The following is a 7,817-nucleotide window of genomic DNA, read 5'->3' on the forward strand; positions in this document are numbered from 1 at the left end:
TTACATATGAACACTGAACATGGTGTCAGAAGAGAATTGGCCTTCCAGGTTAATGCATTCAAAAACTAAGTATATCAGAAAGAACAACTCAAAGAGAAAAGGATAATCATGGCAGCAAACCAGATTCCTGTCTCGGAGCAGATAGAGAAGACAGACAATGTGTTTTGCAATTGGACATTCTTTAGATCACAAGGGAAAACTACAAAATTGCAACAAACTGGATAAAAAGGAAAACAAAATAAGAGCAGCCTCACTATTAACGATGGGAGGCAAAGGCCACCACATGCTCCAAAGCGGCAGAGGGGCCACTGCTGCCCTCGCAGGCCGGGCGGACCACCCACCCCAGCCGAGCCCACAGGACCACGGGGAGGCCAGGCTCAGCCAGCGGCTCAGGCTTCCCTCGTGGGGGGGGGGGAACCCCCCGGCCACTGGGGGACCCTTCCTGCGGTCCCGGCACCACGGGAGCTGTTCCAGCGGGGACAGGCCGGGGAACGTGCGAGGCGGCGGGGAGTGCGGCGTGTGCCAGGGCTGCAGGGACCCACGCCGCCCCGGTTGCCGCTGAGCCTCCGAAGCCATAAGGCTGGCCTCCCGGCGCAACCCCCGGCTCCCAGCTCCGCGGCTCCCGGCCCCGCGGGCCCGGCCCGGCTCCCCGACCCGGCTCCCGGCCCCGCGGGCTCCCCGACCCCGCGGGCCCGGCTCCCGGCTCCCCGAACCCGGCCCGGCTCCCGGCCCGGCTCCCCAGCCCCGTGCCCAGCCCGGCCCGGCACTGCGACCCTGGCCCCCGGCCCGGCACCGCGCGCCCGGCCCGGCACCATGCCCCCGGCCCCGCACCGGCCCCGNCCGGCTCCCCAGCCCCGTGCCCAGCCCGGCCCGGCACTGCGACCCTGGCCCCCGGCCCGGCACCGCGCGCCCGGCCCGGCTCCCGGCCCGGCACCATGCCCCCGGCCCCGCGACCCCGGCCCCGCACAAAGAGGCCCCCGCCGAGCCTCCCGATTTTCCCGGACATGCCCGGCTTTTGGGGATTTCCCCCCGGACGGGGATTTGAGCCCCCAAAAGCCGGACATGTCCGGGAAAATCCGGACGTATGGTAACCCTATCAGTGGGTAGATACAGAGGGCTGAGAATGCTGTTTGGGATCAAACCTGTAGTGAAAGACTATCAATGCCGCCAGCAAGCCATATTAACAGGGCTTGCAGGGATAAGTGTCACTCACAGCTGATGACATTCTAGCACGTGGATGCAGACACAGCATTGCAGAAACTATGGCCGATAAGGACCTCAACCTCATCTCTCTGCTAAAAAGAGCCAAGGAAGTAAATCTGAAAGTGAATTAAAAACAAGCTGTAATTGTGATTGACTGCAGGATGATACAGGGGACACTGACTGACCACCCAAGATCTGAAATGACAGAGGTAAGTATTGGACAAAGATTCAATATGGACCTGGTTACCTTAAAATGATGCAGCCATCACACACAAAGAACTGGTGCTCAACTCTCCCATCCTGGCATGCTGTGATGTGAACAAAGAGGAATCCACATAATGTGATGACAGTGAAAGGGGTTGGGGCATGTCTCCCACAGAAGCTTTCTCATCAAGATTACAATCACTAATGGGGATGGGAGGGGGGAGGGGAAGATACACCCAAATTGAAAAGGAACATCTTGCTAGAGCTTCTGAATGAAAAGTCTATTATTGGAACAGAACATTTCTATTGATCTTTTCAAAACAACTTTTCATTTTGAAATTTTATTTTTTTAATAAAGATGTTTTGATTTTCTCTCAACAGAATATTCTGATCAACCCAAAATTCCACTTCAGACAATTTCAGCCCCCCCCCATTCAGATTTAGAACAAAAATAAAACTTTCAAATCTGAACATTTTTAATTGAACAGAAATGCCAGTTACCCAACAGCTCTAATACCATCTGTGCTGGGTGGAGGGGCAGTTACATTAACAAGATGGCAATTGTTTAGTCTGTCATCACATTGTACCAAAGTGTGTCAATGTTGTCACTCCTGGTTACTAGGAAATAAACCACATTAATAAGATAGGTGTTGAAATAGAAGGAAACACCCATGTAACTAGCTGTGCCAGCATTTCATTTCTCCTCTTTCTCCTGCAGTGTCCCTCAATTTAGTACAGAGATCTTGACTTTTAAGAAAATCCAAAGAAAAAGAAGGGAAGGGACCTGGATGGTTAAGGAAACTGTAAACAAGGAGAGTGCTGCTTAAAGGAAGGGGTAAGGCAACAGTCGCTCATAAGCTACCAGATGGAGTCTTTTACCTTTGGGTCGCAGTCATTCCAGGAAAAATGGGAACTGAAATCTGGGGAAGCTTGCTGTACCACTAACTGTATGGCTTCACTTCTGCCTATTCTCCAGGGCTGCCACACTAGGCCTCACCGTCCCTTGCACAGGAGGGCCTTCTGTTCCGATGCTCTCTGCCCACCAATCCCAGTCCTAAAAAAGAGCCACCGTGGCTTAACAACCATGTAAAAGAAGCAGAGAGAGAGAAAAAGACTTCCTTTAAAAAATGGAAGTCAAATCCTAGTGAGGCAAATAGAAAGGAGCATAAACGCTGCCAAATTAAGTGCAAGAATGTAATAAAAAAAAGCCAAAAAGGAGTTTGAAGAACGGCTAGCCAGAAACTCCAAAGGTAATAACAAAATGTTTTTTAAGTACATCAGAAGCAGGAAGCCTGCTAAACAACCAGTGGGGCCCCTTGATTATTGAGATACAAAAGGAGCGCTTAAAGACGATAAAGTCATTATGGAGAAACTAAATGGATTCTTTGCTTCATTCTTCACGGCTGAGGATGTTAGGGAGATTCCCAAACCTGAGCTGGCTTTTGTAGACGACAAAGCTGAGGAACTGTCACAGATTGAGGTGTCACTAGAGGTGGTTTTGGAATTAATTGATAAACTTAACATTAACAAGTCACCGGGACCAGATGGCATTCACCCAAGAGTTCCGAAAGCACTCAAATGTGAAGTTGCGGAACTATTAACTAAGGTTTGTAACCTGTCCTTTAAATCGGCTTCTGTACCCAATGACTGGAAGTAGCTAATGTTGTGGTCAAAGACACCCACGCAATGATTTTAGTTCAAAGATTCAAGCCTGAGGCCAGTTTATTGACATACATACCAGTGCACTGGGGTGCAGCTGAAAACTGACACCCCGAGGGCCGCTCGCAGGCGGGTTTTTATTTCATTAAACCACAAGCAAAGTACAAACAATATGTCATGAGTTAAGAAACTGAGGTTGGGGTCAGCCCCCCCCCCCCCCAAACCACAAGTTAAGAAATTAGGGTCAGGGTCAGTTCCTCCCTTAAACCGAGAGTTAAGAAATTAGGGTTGGGGTCAGTTTCCCCCCCAGGTACCCTCCTCATTTTTCCGAGAAGTGGGTGTTTATTTGGGTAGAGGGGCGCTTGGTGGTTTTCCCCAGGGGTGGTACTTGGCACCAGTTTGGGTACATTTCTCAAGACAAATGTTATTTTCCAGGGTCTTTTGGTTAAAGATTGGGGGGGGGGGTTCCATGGGATGCCTAAAGAGGATCTATGATTGGCTATTTTTGCAGATAGCTGGAATCACGGAGTGGGTCACAGATCACCCAAAGGAGAAGCTGCATGAGTCAAGAAATTGCATTTTGCTAAAGTTACCTATTGCTTCACACAAGTGGTTATTGTATTTCATTAGTCATGAACATATTTCATTAGTGCTACTGCTAGGGCTTTTTTTCCTATTCTTTCCCTCCTTGCCCCCCCCCCCCGCTCATGACCCTTGGCCGAATTTGGCAGGGAATTGGGCAGTCTAGTCTAGTTCAGGCCCTGGCCTGTACTGCTTTGTGTAAGGGTAGTTAGCATAACAGATCGCCGTTGGAGGGTTTATTGTGGGGCCTTTAGATTCACAGCTCTGGCTATTAAAAAGAAGGCCCCCCTGCTCTATTTCCCCACACTAATGTAACACCAATATTTAAAAAGGGCTCTAGAGGTGATCCTGGCAACTACAGACCGGTAAGTCTAACGTCAGTACTGGGCAAATTAGTCAAAACAATAGTTAAGAATAAAATTGTCAGACACATAGAAAAACAAACTGTTGAGCAATAGTCAACATGGTTTCTGTAAAGGGAAATTGTGTCTTACTAATCTATTAGAGTTCTTTGAAGGGGTCAAACAAACATGTGGACAAGGGGGATCCAGTGGACATAGTGTACTTAGATTTCCAGAAAGCCTTTGACAAGGTCCCTCACCAAAGGCTCTTACATAAATTAAGCTGTCATGGGATAAAAGGGAAGGTCCTTTCATGGATTGAGAACTGGTTAAAAGACAGGGAACAAAGGGTAGGAATTAATGGTAAATTCTCAGAATGGAGAGGGGTAACTAGTGGTGTTCCCCAAGGGTCAGTCCTCGGACCAATCCTATTCAACTTATTCATAAATGATCTGGAGAAAGGGGTAAACAGTGAGGTGGCAAAGTTTGCAGATGATACTAAACTGCTCAAGATAGTTAAGACCAAAGCAGACTGTGAAGAACTTCGAAAAGATCTCACAAAACTAAGTGATTGAGCAACAAAATGGCAAATGAAATTTAATGTGGATAAATGTAAAGTAATGCACATTGGAAAAAATAACCCCAACTATACATACAATATAATGGGGGCTAATTTAGCTACAACTAATCAGGAAAAAGATCTTGGAGTCATCGTAGATAGTTCTCTGAAGATGTCCACGCAGTGTGCAGAGGGGGTCAAAAAAGCAAACAGGATGTTAGGAATCATTAAAAAGGAGATAGAGAATAAGACTAAGACTATATTATTGCCCTTATATAAATCAATGGTACGCCCACATCTCGAATACTGCGTACAGATGTGGTCTCCTCATCTCAAAAAAGATATACTGGCACTAGAAAAGGTTCAGAAAAGGGCAACTAAAATGATTAGAGGTTTGGAACAGGTCCCATATGAGGAGAGATTAAAGAGGCTAGGACTCTTCAGGTTGGAAAAGAGGAGACTAAGGGGGGATATGATAGAGGTATATAAAATCATGAGTGATGTGGAGAAAGTGAATAAGGAAAAGTTATTTACTTATTCCCATAATACAAGAACTAGGGGTCTTCACAACATCCTCTGGCAAGGAGTTCCACAGGTTGACTGTGCATTGCGTGAAGAAATACTTCCTTTTGTTTGTTTTAAACCTGCTGCCTATTAATTTCATTTGGTGATCCCTAGTTCTTGTGTTATGAGATGTAAATAACACTTCCTTATATACTTTCTCCACACCAGTTATGATTTTATAGACCTCTCTCATATCCCCTTCGTCATCTCTTTTCCAAGCTGAAAAGTCCCAGTCTTATTAATCTCTCCTCATACAGAAGCCATTCCATACCCCTAATAATTTGTGTTGCCCTTTTCTGAATCTTTTCCAATATATCTTTTGAGATGGAGCAACCACATCTGCACACAGTATTCAAGATGTGGATATACGATTGATTTTAAAAGAGGCAAGATGACATCTTCTGTCTTATCTGTCCCTTTCTTAATTATTCCCAACATTGTTTGCTTTTTTGACTGCCGCTGCACATTGAATGGATGTTTTCAGAGAATGACTCCAAAATCTCCGAGTGCTAAAAGCTAATTTAGACCCCATCATTTTATATGTATAGTTGGGATTATGTTTTCTGACCCTGTATTTCCTATCTTTTACCCAGTTACCAACCCATGAGAGGACCTTCCCTCTTATCCCTTGACAGCTTACTATGCTTAAGAGCCTTTGGTGAGGGACCTTGTCAAAGGCTTTCTGAACATCTAAGTACACTATATCCACTGGATCCCCCTTGTCTACATGCTTGTTGACCCCCTCAAAGAATTCTAGTAGATTGGTGAGGCATGAATTCCCTTTACAAAAACCATGTTAACTCTTCCCCAATAAGTTATGTTCAACTATGCGTCTGACACTTTCGTTCTTTACTATAGTTTCAACCAGTTTGCCTGGTACTGAAGTCAAACTTACTGGCCTGTAATTGCCGGGATCACCTCTGGAGCCCTTTTAAAAAATTGGTGTCACATTAGCTATCGTCCAGTCATTTGGTACAGAAGCTGATTTAAATGATAGGTTACAGACTACATCATTTGCCAGCAATGCCGCTCTGCCACGTACATTGGCCAAACTGGATAGTCTCTACGCAAAAGAATTAAAGGACACAAATCTGACATCAGGAATTACAACATTCAAAACCCAGAAGAATACTTCAACCCCCCGGACACTCAACAACAGACTTAGGTGGCAATTCTTCAACAAAAAAACTTCAAAAACAGACTCCAACGTGAAACTGCAGAATTGGAATTAATTTGCAAATTGGACACAATCAAAGTAGGCCTGAATAAAGACTGGGAGTGGATGAGTCATTACAAAACCTAATTTTACCATACTTAGTTCCCTCTACTGTTACTCACACCTTCTTGTCAACTGTTTGAAATGGGCCACCCTCATTACCACTACAAAAGTGATTTTTCCTCCCTTGGTATTCTACTGTTAATTGAATTGTCTCGTTAGCCTGCCCCCTCCCCACCTGGTAAGGCACCTCCCATCTTTTCATGTACTATGCATAAATATACCTGCTACTGTATTTTCCACTCCATGCATCTGATGAAGTGGGTTATAGCCCATGAAAGCTTATGTCCAAATAAATTTGTTAGTCTCTAAGGTGCCACAAGGACTCATTGTTTTTGCAGACTACAGTTAGTAGTTCTGCAATTTTACATTTGAGTTCCTTCAGAACTCTTTGGTTAATACCATCAGGTCCTGGAGACTTATTACTGTTTAGTTTATCAATTTGTTCCAAAACCTCCTCTAATGATACCTCAATCTGGGATAGTTCCTCAGATTTGTCACCTAAAAAGAATGGCTCGGGTTTGGGAATCTCCCTCACATCCTCAACCACGAAGAGCAATGCAACGAATTCATTTAGTTTCTCCGCAACGGCCTTATCATCCTTGAGTGCGCCTTTAAATAAAAAAGAATAGCAAATTCCTTTTTGACTTGAGCTAGCAGTTCTGAAAATTCTTTTTTGGCTCTCCTAATTATATTTTTACACTTCATTTGCCAGAGTTTATGCTCGTTTCCATTCTCCTCACTAGGATTTAACTTCCACTTTTTAAAGGATGTCATTTTGTGTCCCGCTGCTTTTTTTACTTTGTTGTTTAGCCACAGTGGCTCTTTTTCAGTTCTGTTTTTTTAATTTGGAGTATACATATAAGTTGAGCCTCTATTATGGTGTCTTTAAAGAGTTCCCCTTTCTGAAATTAAATGCTAGTGTTGAGCCGCTGTGGAGTTTTCCCCACCACAGGGATGTTAAGTTCAATTATATTATGGTCCCTCTTACCAAACAGTCCAGCTATAAGAACCTCTTGGACCTGATCCTTTGCTCCACTTAAACAGTCCTTAAACAGGCTAGCTCCTTCCCACACAAGTGCTCTAAAAAGGTGTGCAATCATCTGCTCACTGTCCCCCTCTCCTTCTCTTTCATTGTACCATTGAGCTCACTTCCCATCTTCATTTGTCCCACATACTTCATCTCCATGTCTTTGTGGCCCCTTCGCATTCCTGTAGTGGAGGCCATTGATCTTTCTGTGATGGAGCTCTTTCAGAGGTCAAATGGACAGGCTTCCTTCTTAACATACTCTTTTTTGGGGAAGGAGGGGGGATAGGGGAAGGGAAGTGGGTTAAATAAAAGATCAGGATCTTACCCCAAAGGGACTCCAGAAACGGAGACCTTGAGTGGAACTGCAAATACAGGATGCAACAGCGCCCTGCAAGCTTT

This window comes from Trachemys scripta, chromosome 9 (assembly GCF_013100865.1).
Source record: "Trachemys scripta elegans isolate TJP31775 chromosome 9, CAS_Tse_1.0, whole genome shotgun sequence".
Classification (NCBI taxonomy): domain Eukaryota; kingdom Metazoa; phylum Chordata; order Testudines; family Emydidae; genus Trachemys; species Trachemys scripta.